This window comes from Ornithorhynchus anatinus, chromosome 4, assembly GCF_004115215.2.
Source record: "Ornithorhynchus anatinus isolate Pmale09 chromosome 4, mOrnAna1.pri.v4, whole genome shotgun sequence".
Lineage (NCBI taxonomy): Eukaryota > Metazoa > Chordata > Mammalia > Monotremata > Ornithorhynchidae > Ornithorhynchus > Ornithorhynchus anatinus.
In genome coordinates this window covers 49,429,473-49,443,873 of record NC_041731.1, presented here as the reverse complement: position 1 = coordinate 49,443,873, position 14,401 = coordinate 49,429,473, and the positions used below count along the sequence as shown (strand labels likewise).

Sequence of the window (14,401 nt, the reverse complement as noted above, 5' to 3'; positions counted from 1 at the left end):
GTCATCACGATGTTACTCTGGTTTTACATTTTTTCCATCGGCCTTTCTGTCCCCATTTCAGAGATTAAATCAAAGTCATTTTAAATAAACTTAAATTCAGTGCACACCTTTTCCTAAAGTCACAAAAACCACTCCAGGAAAACTGGAAGAAACAATGGGGCCGAATCCTATGGTTGTGTAAGATGATAAAAGAGTGCTGTCCTTGAGAAAACTGCTCACTTATTTAAAGTTTCCAAGTGCTTTGTACTTTCCAAGCACTTAGTGCAGTGCTCTGCCCACGGTAAGCGCTCCATAAATACAAATGAATGAATGAAATGAACTTCCCCTTGTAGGTAAGCCATTTGGCTGACTTTTAGTGATCACTTACTCTCACCACAGAACTAACTCTAGCATAGTAAGAAAATTATATTTGGAGGAAATCACAGTCTTCAGCTTTTTTTTTCACCTACTCCTCTTTTCTCTCTTCCCTATCATCAAGATTCATATATTCGTTTTTATAGGTTTGACAAAGTGGGTGTGGCCTAGTAATAATAATAATGATGGTATTTGTTAAGTGTTTACTAAGTGCCAAGCACTGTTCTAAATGCTGGGGTAGAAAGAGGGTAATCAGGTTACCCCAAGTAGGGCTAACACTTTTAATCCCCATTTTCCAGATGAGGGAACTGAAGCAGTTAAGTGACTTGCCCAAGGTCACACAGCAGACAAGTGGCAGAGGCAGGATTAGAATCCAGGTCCTCTGACTCCCAAGCCCGTGTTCTTGCCACTAAGTTGCTCCTCTATAGGTAAAGAAAGAAACCTCTTCTAAGCAGGTGGCAAACTCTTTTCAGATCAACTCAGTTGTATTTATTAAGCACTTACTGTGTGCAAAGCACTGTAGTAAGCACTTGGGAGAGTACAATATAACAACAGACACATTCCTGACCGCAACAAACTCCTCCTAGAAACAAGTTAGTAGCCACAAGCAGCTAAAGTCTCAGGGGAGAGCCATGCAAACGAGCTATTTGAGAAAGACCAAAAAGAGTTGTTAAATCCCTGACTGACTGCAGGGCTGCACTGAGGCTGGGCAAACCGATACGACTCTGACCCTCCTACCCTCTACCCTCTCTCCACAGTGCGGTCCCCTTCTTCCCAAGGACATTTGAAGAGACTGAGTGAAGGAGCTAAATGCTCCCAAACTAGGTGTGTAGGAAGTTGTCTTAACACACAAGCAGAGAAGCACCGTGGCCTAGTGGGTAGAGAGACCTGGGTTTTAATACTGGCCCCGCCACTTGTCTGCTGTGGGACCTTGGGCAAGTCACTTCAATTCTCTGTGCCTGTTACCTCATCTATAAAATGGGGATGAAGACTGTGAACACTCTGTGGGACAGGGACTGAGCTCTGCTTGATTATCTTATGTCTACCCCAACACTTAAAACAGTGCCTGGCAATAAGTGTTCAAAAAATACCATAATTTTAATTATTATTATTAGGCTGTATGACACTGTGGGAGCAGAAGACCAAACTCTCATCTGAGGATTGCAGTGGGAATTCATCTTTTTATGGGAGACTAGAAAAGAGGTTTTTCCAAGTAAACCACAAAGGCAGACATAAGAATGTGGAAAAGTCGATGGTATTATGGAGGGAGGGGAAATGAGGAAATATCATTATACCATAAAACATTTTATTGTAAATATTTTACCATAAGCTGGTTTTAGATAGTTGAGTTTCATAACATAAAATACCCAGGGTCTGCACCTGTGTTGTTGAGAGGCATTAGATGGGGGCAATGTGGCATTGGAGGCCTCAGAATATTTGTCCACCTCTGGGGTGTCCAAGACCACCTCCCTTTTCTAGGAGAAGTGGGGAAAGAAGCCCCTTACCTCTCCAGGGGATGCCAAATGTATCACTGGAAAAACATACCCACCAGCATGGATGGTCTTTATTTTTATTAATATATTTTATTCCTGTGCCCAGTTATGTTCCTATGTTACATGTACATAGTATATATGATATTAGGTATATTTGTATATATAAAATGTATAATATTCGATTATTTACTCAGCTATTTCATCCCAAGATGTTTGTATTACTTCCTGCTATAGCCTTGAACTTCCTCTGGATTCTGTTATTTGCAAATAATTTTTCTCTGTCTATATACTCCATTAGACTGTAAATTGTGTGAGGTCATGAAATGTAAGTCTCACTTCTGATTTCCGTCCCCAGGGGACTAGAACAAGTCTTTTCACTAAGTAAGTCCTCAGTAAATATTGTTGATTTGTTCATTGCATTTTCCCACTACTTAGCTCCAAACTAGGCACAGATTAGTAGTAGAAGTAGTAGTAACAATAATAATAACAAAACTACTGCTACTAATAACAATAACATTCTTTAAGCACTTGGAATGTGGCAATTACTTGGGTAGATTTGAGATAACTGGATGGACACAGTTCATGTCCTATAGGGGGCTCATGATCTGAGAGAGAGGGAGAGTAGCTATAATAATAATAATTATGGTATTTGTTAAGCACTTCCTATTGCCAGACACTGTACTAAGTGCTGGGGAGGATACAAGCAGATCGGTTTGGACACAATCCCTGTTCCACATAAGGCCTCTCAGTCTCAATCCCCACTTTAAAGATGAGGTAACTGAGGCACAGAGAATTTAAGCAACTTGCCCAAGGCCACGCAGCAAACAAATGGGAGAACTGGGATTAGAACCTATGATCTTCTGACCATTTTCTAGAAGGGGAAACTGAGGAATAGAAAAGTTAAATGACCTGCCCAAACTTACAACAGGCAAATGGCAAATTTGGGACTCATACCTTGATTCCCTGACAATCAATTGGGGCTCTTCCCACTAAGCCAGGAAAAATAGTACTTGGGTTTGATCACTTTGAGGATGCTGATGAAGAAGAGTTCAAATGAAAATACAGATTCTTACTGGCATTTGTTTAGAAATCTGTAGAATCTACCCTTAATACCTTGGGAAAATTTCTAACCCAATTCTCTTCCTACATTAATCGGGGCCCTGGTGGTTTCTACTATTTAATGGGTCTCCCTAAGCACACAGCATTTATGAGAAAGAGAGCTGGCCTCTGGGAGAATGGAGACCAGTGAATTTCTGAGTCTTGGCGTGCTGAAAAGTCAGTTTGTTTTATGATGGCAGAAATTCTTAGTACATTTCTCAGTAGTGGAGTCTGTTAAAGGAAGCCACACTTTGCTTTACAATGAGTTACACCTGACAATCCAGCATGGTAGAAGTTTGTGAAGTTCTTAAGCTTTGATATTTCAGCTTTAATTTATCAATGTCAGTGTCACCTTATTAATGATTATGGTATTTAAGTGATTACCATGTGCCAAGCAGTAAAGTAAGCACTGGAGTAGATACATTGGGCTGAGAAAGTCTCTGAGGTGAGTAGGAAATGGATTGCTAAAGCTTTGGGTTGTTAACTGGGTTTCCATAATCTAATTAACGTATATACTCTACATTGGGAGATTAAGTGAGCTGTATTGTATTTAACTACGCCATCTAAAAGTTATATTATTTCCATCATTCATGTACTGAGTGCTTGCTGTGTGCAGAGCACTGTACTAAGCATTTGGGAGAATACAATACATTCAGGTAGAAGTACAAAAGTGATCAAAGAGAGAAATTATGATTTTCTCTTTTCCCTGTGTGTAGGATATAAAACAGAAACTCCATACATTGACTTTGATGCACTTATTCAACTTTCCCCCTCTACCTTACTTTACTGATCTACCAGAAGCAGCATAGTAACAAGAAGCAACATAGACTAATTGATAGAGCATGGGCCTGGGAGTCAGAAGGACCTGGGTTCTAATCCCAGCTCTGACACCTGTATGCTGTGTGACCTTGGACTAGTCACTTAACTTCTCTGTACCTCAGTTACCCCATCTGTACGATGGGGATGAAGACTGTGAGCCCTTGTGGGGCAGGGATCTCATCCTACCTGATTAGCTTGTATCTACCCTAATGCTTAGTACAGCATAGCTCAGTGGAAAGAGCACGGGCTAGGGAGACAGAGATCGTGGGTTCAAATCCCGGCTCCTCTGCTTGTCAGCTGTGTGACTTTGGGCAAGTCACTTAACTTCTCTGTGCCTCAGTTACCTCATCTGCAAAATGGGGATTAAGACTGTGAGCCCCATGTGGGACAACCTGATCAGCTTGTATCCCCCAGCGCTTAGAACAGTGCTTTGCACATACTAAGCACTTAACAAATGCCAACATTATTATTACAGTAACTTCTTAACAAATACCATAAAAAAAAGCCCTCACAATTTGCTCCACTATGGCCAATGTACTTTCTGTGCCTCAATCTCGGCTATCCTATTGCTGACCCCTTGCCTATGTCCCCTCTGGTCTGGAATTCTCTCCTCCTTCAAACACAACAGACCAAACTCCCCGTCTTTAAAAGCCCTGCTAAAGGCCTATTTCCTCCAAGCAGTCTTCCCTGACTAACCCCTCATTTCTCCATCTTATTCACACCTATTTACTTGGGCCTATAGCCCTTGAGCACTTTGATACCCTACTCCAACCCTCAGAATTTTATCTATGTATCCTTATATTCTGTTATTTCTCCTCTCTGAAGTGTACTTAAATGTCTGTCTCCCCTTGTAAAATTTAAGCTCCTTCTCAGCAGCAATCGTATCCACCAACTCTGTTGTACTATACTGTTCCAAGCATATAATTCAGTAGTGAATGCACTGTAAAAGTTTGAAAAGAGCCATTGGTTTATTGAGCAGTTAAGGAAGACGTCAAAGTTAGAAGCTTGTGGGCTAAGGAGAATAGGGATGGGTCGACAATGTTGGGGCAGTTCAGAAGAGGAAATCGTTTATACTGAAAGATGGGGAGTAAAGATTTTGACATGGTAATTTAAGGTGCTAGTGGATCATCTAGGTGGACATGTCCTGAAGGCATAAGGAAATATGAGGTTGTAGAGCAAATCTAAACTTAGTCTAGAAATGACGTGGAAGGTGACATCATCACTATGAACAGTATATAATAATGTTGGTATTTAAGCGCTTACTACGTGCAGAGCACTCTTCTAAGCGCTGGGGTAGATACAGGGGAATGAGGTTGTCCCACGTGAGGCTCACAGTCTTCACCGCCATTTTACAGATGAGGGAACTGAGGCACAGAAAGGGGAAGTGACTTGCCCACAGTCACAGAGCTGACAACGGGCAGAGTCAGGATTTGAACCCATGACCTCTGACTCCCAAGCCCAAACTGTTTCCACTGAGCCACGCTGCTTCTCTATTTATTGAGGCTCTCTCAATCCAAAGTGTTGTATTAGGTGCCTGGTGATTGTAGAAGCTAAGGCAACCTATTATCAGCCCTTGAATAGTAGTAGTTTTAGCAGCAGTAGTAGTACAAGTGCCTTGCATAGTACTCTGCACACAGTAAGAGCTCAATAAATATCAGTGATTAATTGATAGTGGTAGCAGTAGCATTTATTGAGTGACCATTTATTGTGTTCCCGGCACTGCTATGCAGGTCGATTTGTAACACCCTCCCAGCCCGGCTCAAATAGTTGACGGGTATTTTTTTGATGGTTGCTTTTTTCTCAGGATGACATTGCAGAATCTGAATAAAAGGCTTGAAACCATCCTCTGTTGGGTGGAGTTCTGCTCGACTTACCTCAGACTCCCCTACTTCCTTTATATATAAAGTTTTCCCCAGACTAAATATGTGGAAAACAAATTCTAATTTTCCCCACATCTCTTTGGTGCCATACACTATAGTAGACACTTGGAGAGCAGACAGTAACTAAGTGACAAGTTCCCTACCACAAGGAGTGTCCAAAGGGAAGACAAATGTAGATATTTAAAACTTGAAACATTTTGTGATATCTCCATGGGCTGGTAATTGTAACCACATGAACTCGTGAATGAGGGTGAGAGTGAGAAGAATAAAGGTCCCAGAACTGAAACTTTTTTATTTCAGGATGCTATATCCTGTCTGCATTAAAGATGTTCTATAGATTGGGTTTGCAGATCCCTCAAGGAGGACTCAGCACACTGTTTCAGGTCGTTACTCCTTCTCCAAAAAATAAAGGTGGCCCGGCAGATTTCTCAGGCCTTAAGAAAGAAAACTATAGTAATTTCCTTTTGGTAATGACGGTCCACATATAATTTCCCTCCACACAGGTCAGTACCTTCACTGTAAAAGACACTAGCAGGCGTAGTAATGAGCACAAACACAGATCTAAAGAGCAAGGTGATGTAAGTTTCAATAGGATTACAAATGATCTTTAAGGCTGTAGTTTTAGGGAATAGCTAAGTAGCAAAGCCATTAGTCTTTTTTTTCCATGAATGGTGGTGCTCTTAGTAGTAAACCCTGACATTTTAATTGTCAGTGATTTAAAAGGCAGCAATGGAGAGCACTCCTGCAAATAAAGTTAGGTCCACCTTTGTGTTCTAGGTTAACTCTCAGAAGAGATCATCTAGCCACACATTATCCACATTATGAAGTACAAGGGAAACAGAATACATCTCATACTCCACTAGGGGAAGAAGCATGCCTAGTGGATAGAGCACGGGCCTGGTAGTCAGAAGGAACTGGGTTCTAATCCCATCCCTTCCACTTTCATTCATTCAGTCGTATTTACTGAGTGCTTACGATGTGCAGAGCACTGTACGAAGGGCTTGGAATGTACAGTTCGGCAACAGATAGTCCCTGCCCAACAACAGACTCACAGTCTAAATGGGGGAGACAGACAACAAACAAAACAAATAGTCAAGTGTCAATACCATCACTTGTTTGCTGTATGACTTTGGGCAAGTCACTTCACTTACCTGGGCCTCAGTTACCTCACTTGCAAAATGAGGATTGAGACTGAGAGTCCTACCTGGGACAGGGACTGTGTCCAAACTGATTAACTGTATCTACCCCAGTGCTAAGAATAGTGCTTGAAACATAGTAAGTCCTTAATAGAGACCATTGTCATTATTATTAGGTGCTTTTTCTCCACCTTGCCCTTTCCTGTCCCACCATGCATGAATTTAGTATCTTCTAAAACAAATGGTGAGGCACTGGGCATGAGAATCAATATGATATCTGTATTCACTGTTACATAATATTAACAATAACTGTGGTTTTTGTTAAGCACTTAATATGTGCCAAGCACTGTACTGAGGGCTGGGGTATATACATGATAATCATACCGGACATAGTCCCTGTCCAACATAGGGATCTCAGCCTAATGGGGAGGGAGAACAGGTATTTAATTCCCATTTTACAGGTAAGGAAACTGAGACATTTTATGTGACTTATCCAAGGTCACAGAGCAGGCAAGTGGGGTTAGAATGTAGACTCCCTGACTCCCAGCCCCATGTACTTCCCATTAGGCCATGCTGAACTAGAATTAAATGGATGTGTGAAAAACAAATTGTTGCATGGAGAGCATTTTAAGTTTTTATTAATAAACCGTTCTTGAAGAAAAGTACTTTCTAGATATTGAACTCTTTTACTTTCACCCCCTTCCCTCTCCATCACCTTCTCCCCTAAGAATGAAATAATGAAAAACTGTCAGAAACCTATGACATCTTCCTCACCCTTTAAATATACTAGCTGCGCTTCTGTTGGATTTTGCCTCAGTAGCTCTCAGTCTGCATTCCAAACACTCTTTCTCACGCTTTCTCACTCTTTCTAGGTCTGACTCAGTTGGCTATGCATCTCTGGTGCTGCCAAAGATGAGCTTAAATTTAGAATGGGGTACAGGTTAGGTTCTCCACAGAACTGACTTTTTGGGGCAGATTAGCTATTTCTTAGGGGTGCAGTGGTTCTTTCATACATGCTGTCAGAAAGCAGTTCAGAGAAGTTCACCAACACTTTTTTTGTTGTAAAAATTTAGCCTTTGGCATGAATTGTGGTGGAGAAGAATTGCTGAACAGAAATCCTTGAAATGCCTCACTGGACAAATCTTTCTCAGAACTCCAGCAGGATGACAAGATCCTATCAGAAAGAGTAAGACAGTAGAAATGGCATTTATTGAATACCTAGTAAATGCAGTGTACTGTACTGCTCTGCTACTTGTCTGCTGTGTGACCTTGGGGCAAGTCACTTAACATCTCTGTGCTTCAGTTACCTCATCTGGAAAATGGGAATTAAGTCTGTGAGCCCCATATGGGACAGGGGCTATGTCCAACTTGATTACCTTGTATCTACTCCAGCACTTAGAATAGTGCTTGGCACATAGTAAATGCTTAAAAATGCCATAACTATTTGAAGCAGCATGGCCTAGGGGAAGAGCACAGGCTTGGGAGTCAGAGGATGTGAGTTCTAATCCCAGCCCTGCCACATGTCTGCTATGTGACCTTGGGCAGTCACTTAAATTCTCTGTGCTTCAGTTCCCTCATTTGGAAAATGGGAATTAAGACTGTGAGCCCCATTTGGGACAGGGACTGTGTCCAACCCAATTTGATTGTACCCTCCCCAGTACTTAGTACAGGTCCTGGCAAATAGTAAGTACTCAACAAATCCCATAATCATCATTATTATTATTACTGAATGCTTACAACATATACAACAGAACCATATGTTCTTTTCCCTGTCCACAAGGAGTTATTCTCTAAAAGGGCAATGTGTATGCAAATATTTATAATTAAGGATAGCTTTTGTTTGGCAATTCTGGCTCTGCAGTTCCACCTTTGCACAATTCCACCTCCCCCATCCCTCTCTTTCCCTTCCTTAGAAGCCCATACAGTTTGCCTCTACCACCCATTCCAGATACTTGTCATTGTCATCTACCATCCTCTTGTTCTCCCTTCCCCTCTTCCCAAGCCCAATCTTTAGCTTTTTGATCCCTTTCTCACATTTCTTCTCTCTTTCTCCATCCCTACATTGATCCTTGAGACTTCAGTAGCTATATGAACTTTTCTGACAGTGCTTCCACTGCCCACTTTCCACTGCCCACTTTCTATCATTCCTCAACTTCACTGTCATCCTGCTCTAGCCCACCTCACCCACTCACCAACTTGGACATACACTCTAGCTCATCATCTCTAATCATTGTACAATCTCTACCCCCACCAACTTTGAAATCCTTCTATCTAACTACAAGGGTCCTCATTTGCCTTCTCTCCCACACCCACACCCTCCCCACAAATCTGTCCTGTTCCCTGCACTATTTTGTCACCATCCAATTTTCTCAAGTCATTCTGTCTCCATATTGAAACTACCTTCACTAGATGACCACTCTGACGCCCTCAACACCACCCTCTCTACTGAACTCAACTCACTTGCTCCCCATCCCTTTGCCGATCTCGTACTACCAACCCTCAGGCTATGATCACCTCCACTGTCCTTTTCCTTCATTCCTGTGCATGAACTGCTGAATGTTACTGGGGGAAAACTAGATAGTAGATTGACCCCATCTACTTCAAGCTCATCCTTGTCTGTTTTAGCTCTATCCTCTTCTCTGCCTGGCAACATTATTTCTCCATCTTTATTGATTCCCAAGACCAGTGTCCTAATCATTTAATTCCTTGCTCAAATCCCTACCCCCTGCTTCCCAATATCTCTTGCACCTAATGACCTGGCCATGTACTTTGAGAAAATTTAAACCATTAGATATCATCCCTCTCAAACTCTGCAGTCCCTTCCTCTTCCTGCCCCTTCTTCAATTTTCAAATCTTTCCCAGCAGTATCTCAAGAAGAGAACTCTTGCCTTCTCTCAAAATCCACTCTCACCATTTCACCTCCCATCACACCTTATCAAAGTGCTTGCCCCCTCACTTCTTCCCTCCCTGGTTGCCATCATTAGCTGGTGATTCTCCAATAGCTTCTTCCCCACTGCTTTCAAACATGCCCATGTCTCCCCTATCCTAAAAAAACCCTCACTTTACTCCATTACTCCTTCCACTTATTGCATCTCTTTCCTACCATTCCTCTCCAAACTCCATGAGTGAGTTGTCTGCACCTGCTGCCTCAACTTCCTCTCCTCCAATTCTCTCCTTGACTCCTCCAATCTAGCTTCTGCCCCTTTCACAAAACAAAAACTGCTCTTAAAGGTCACCAATGAGCTCTTTCTGGCCAAATCCAATAGTTTCTATTCCATCCCAATACTGTTCAAACTCTGTTGCCTTAGATACTGTTGACCACCCCTTCCCCTGGAAACATTATCCAACCTTGAATTCACAGACACTGCCTTCTCCTGGATCTCCTCCTCTCTGACTGCTCCTTCTCTGTCTCTTTCACGGGCTCCTCCTCTGCCTCTCCACCCCTAAAGATGGGAATCCTTCATGGCTCAGTTCTGAGTCCCCTTCTATTCTCCATCTACACCCACTCCCTTGGAGATCGCATTCACTCCCATGGCTTCAGCCACCATCTCTATTCCCAAATGAACAGCTCTAACCCTTGTTTCTCTTCTTCTCTCCAGTCTCACATTTTCTTCTTCTTCAGGATATCTCTACTTGAATGGCCTCCCAACACCTCAAACTGAATATGTCCAAATCAGACCTCCTTATCTTCCCACCCAAACCCTGTCCCCCACCTGACTTTTCCATTACTGTAGACAGCACCATCATCATCTCTGTCTCAGAAGATCATAACCTTAGTGTTATCCTCAGTAAGTACGATTGAATAAATGAATCCTCGACTCTTCTCCCTCATTCAACCAACATATTCAATCTGTCACCAAATACTGCTGTTTCGACCTTCACAACATTGTTAAATCCACGATTTCCTCTCCATCCAAACTGCTACAATTTTCATACAAGCACTTACCCTATCCCACCTTCATTACTGTACCAGCCTCCTTGCTGAACTCCCTGCCTCCTGTCTCTTCCCTCTCCAGTCCATACATCACTATGCTTCCTGGATCATTTTTCTACAGAAGTGCTCAGTTTATGCTTCCCCACTCATCAAGAACCTTCAGGTGTTGCCCACCCATTTCCACATTAGACAGAAACTCCTTACCATCGGTTTGAAAGCACTCAATCACCTTGCGACTTCCTCCCTTACCTCACTCTTTTCCTACTAAAACCCAGCCTGCAACTTTGCTATTTTAATGCCTATCTAGTTCCTGTACCTCAATCATCTATCTCACCAGTGACCTTACACCCATGTCCTCTTCTAGCCTGAAACATTCTCCATCTTTACATTTGATAGGCAATCACTCCACCTTCAAAACTTTATTAAAAGCTCTTCTCTTCCAAGAGATCTTCCCTAATTAAGCCCTCATTTCCTCTTCTCCCGCTCCCTTCTGCAATGTTTTTGCACTTGGATTTGAACCCTTTATTCACCCTTCCCTCAGTTCCATTGCACTTATTTAAAATGTATATTTTAATTTATATTAACATCTTTCCCCAACTCTATTCGGAAAGCTCATTATGGCCAGGAAATATATCTACCAACTCTGTTATAGTGTACTCTCCCAAGTATTTAGTGTATAGTGCTCTGAACAGAGTAAGCACTCAATAAATATGATTAATTGGTTTATGGTCATCAAGATTCTGTGTACATTTCCCTCTGCTACCCTCAAGAAGGAGCCAAAGTCTATATTAATGATAATAATATATTATTATATATTCCATCACCTTGCCCCCTCCTACCTCTCCTCCCTTCTTTCTACTGCCCACCCCGCACGCTCTGCTCCTCTGCTGCCCACCTCCTCACTGTCCCTTGGTTTCGCCTATCCTGCCGTCGACCCCTGGGCCATGTCCTCCCGCGGTCCTGGAACGCCCTCCCTCCTCACCTCCGCCAAACTAGCTCTCTTCCCCTCTTCAAAGCCCTACTGAGAGCTCACCTCCTCCAAGAGGCCTTCCCAGACTGAGCTCCCCTTTTTCCCTCTGCTCCCTCTGCTCCCCCTCTACCCCCCTTCCACCTCCCCTCAGCTAAGCCCTCTTTTCACCCCTTTCCCTCTGCTCCTCCCCCTGTACCTTCCCCTCCCCTCAGCACTGTACTTGTCCGCGCAACTGTATATATTTTCATTACCCTATTTATTTATTTTGTTAATGAGATGTACATCACCTTGATTCTATTTATTTGCTATTGTTTTAATGTGATGTTCATCCCCTTGATTCTATTTGCTATTGTTTTTGTCTGTCTCCCCCAATTAGACGGTAAGCCCATCAAAGGGCAGGGACTGTCTCTGTTACCGATTTGTACAATCCAAGTGCTTAGTACAGTGCTCTGCACATAGCGCTCAAAAAATACTATTGAATGAATGAATGATAAAACTAGTATTTGTAAAATGCTGAAACCATACTAAAGCGCTGGAGTAGATACACAATAATCAAGTTGGATACAATCTCTGTCCCACAGGGTGAACAGTCTCAACAGAAGAGAGACTGCTTTAGGAACTTCTTTCCCTGAGGCTTTTAGGGGTTTCTTGGAACCAGAGGCAGTTGTGACTTCAACACATGCAATGGCGAGAAGGCAATTACCCAGCCCCCATGCTCCATTAATCTTTTCCTATCTCCTTGTCCTGCTTCACATAATGAGGATTCTGCTCACCTTTCAAGTGAACTTGGAATAAACAACCAGAGTCAGCCAGCTGAACAAAAAGCGCCGGATTCCCCCATAGTTCAGCATTTTAATTAGAGCAGGAAGTAAGCGAGAGCTTCGCTTAAGTCCCGGGAGGGGCCCAGAGGATGGCTAGGAGTTGGACCAATTTCACTGGAGCCAGAACATGATTTGGCAGGCAGGAGGCAGCATCAGTGCAGCCAGAAACAGCTCCCAAATGTGACCATTGAGGCAAGTTAGGTCTTAAATAACAACCGGGCCCTGCTGTAGCAAAGTCGACTAAATGTGACCAGTGGGGCACGTTAGACTCAAATAACAACCATGCCTCTCCGTTTAGAGAGTAAATCAGCTTCTAAAAGAAACCCGTCTGTGTGGTATGATGTGATTAAAATTCAGCGCAATTAAATATAGAGTAATTAAATAGATTTTGTTGTGGTGGGTGGGGATGAGGTGGTATTTAGGAGCTAGTGCAACATGGTTAAATCTTTTTTTCAGAAGACACTATTCATGCAGAAAATATTCAGACCACTAGCTACTCCCTGAACCCCTACCCCTGGGTCCAGAAATGACAGTGCTAGTGAATCCTTTACAGTGTGGGTCTATCAAGAAATCATTTCACAGGCACTGTATTGCTTGGGTCCTGACATATGTAAAGTTGTTTTTCTTGCACTTTATTGGATAAGGCCATGCGAGTATCATCTGGAGGTAATTAAAACAATGCCTTCCCTCAAGAAAAGAACATTCAGTTGGGGAGTTCAGTGACCTCAATAAGCACAGTAAACCCATTCCCAAAGGTAGCTAGCTAGTATAAGGATGGGCATAGCATCCTCAAGTGCTTTTACATATAGGAAGTCTTGTCTTATGCTGTCGAGTCATTTCCAATCCATAGTGACACCACGGACACATCTAACCCAGAACACTCTGCTCTCCAACTGCACTCATTCTGGTAGTGTATCCATAGAGTTTTCATGGTAAAATTACGGAAGAGGTTTACCGTTGTCTCCTTCCATGCAGTAAACAGAGTCTCTCCCATGACTCTGCTGCCCAGCATGGGTGACTTTTGACTTGTAGCAGATTGCCTTCCACTTGCTAGCCACTGTCCAAGCTAGTAATGGAATGGATATGCCTCTGCTTGACTCTCCCTCCTGTAGCTGAGACTGGTAGAGTACTAGAAACTCTCCATGTGAGACCCTGAGAGGGGAGTATAGGAAGTATTCCCACACAACTGTTGTGCAACAAGGGCTTGGGGACACATAGATGATGCCCAGCACCCAACATAAAGTGCAAGCACCTGAATCCAGTTTGGAAAAGGAGTATAGACAAAATAATAGGGGTAGATTGGTGTACTTGCAGAATAAGATAATGCATTGACACTGGACCTTCAGGTGAGCCCTGGATTGGAAGAGTAAGCCTATAACAGTAACTGCATTCCATAAGCTTTGTTCATGCAAAGCTGGGGAAATAATACATAGATGAGATATGGCCACAAACCTCAGCCCCCAAGGGGCTCATGAGCTATAAGAAAGCCAGGAAGGGGTTTGCTGACAGACACATAAAGAAACATGACAACATAAAAATCTGAGGTAAGGACTTGGATAAATATGACAACAGAATTAGGGCATTAGGACTAGAGGAGCAGCACTTCAGGCTTCTCATGGCTAAGTCCCACTGTCACAGACATCATAGCTGCCACCTTCTCAACGTTATAAAAACAAAGTCCAAAAGCAGCTGTCTGGGTCTTTCTGGGTCAATGGGAGTCTGTGTAGCGTTATGGGGCAGCTTCGCTCTTGTGCAGGTGTGTGAAGAAAATTGGGAAGAGATCGGTTCTTTTCTAGGTCAAAGGAGATAACCCCTATCCCTGACCTATACTGGTACAGCAAGATAGCCATTGTTTAGCATGACAGAAACCCTCAGTGATTATAGCTGCCAGAAGAG

The 14,401-nt window shown here is 42.8% G+C and overlaps 1 non-coding gene across 1 annotated transcript; it reads right to left on the bottom strand.

The window, feature by feature from the left end:
• Positions 1–13,529: 13,529 nt before the first annotated feature.
• Positions 13,530–13,667, bottom strand: LOC114811650. Its single transcript, XR_003759346.1, has one exon. It is a non-coding gene; the product is annotated as a small nucleolar RNA SNORA7 (small nucleolar RNA).
• Between the last annotated feature and the right edge of the window lie 734 nt (positions 13,668–14,401).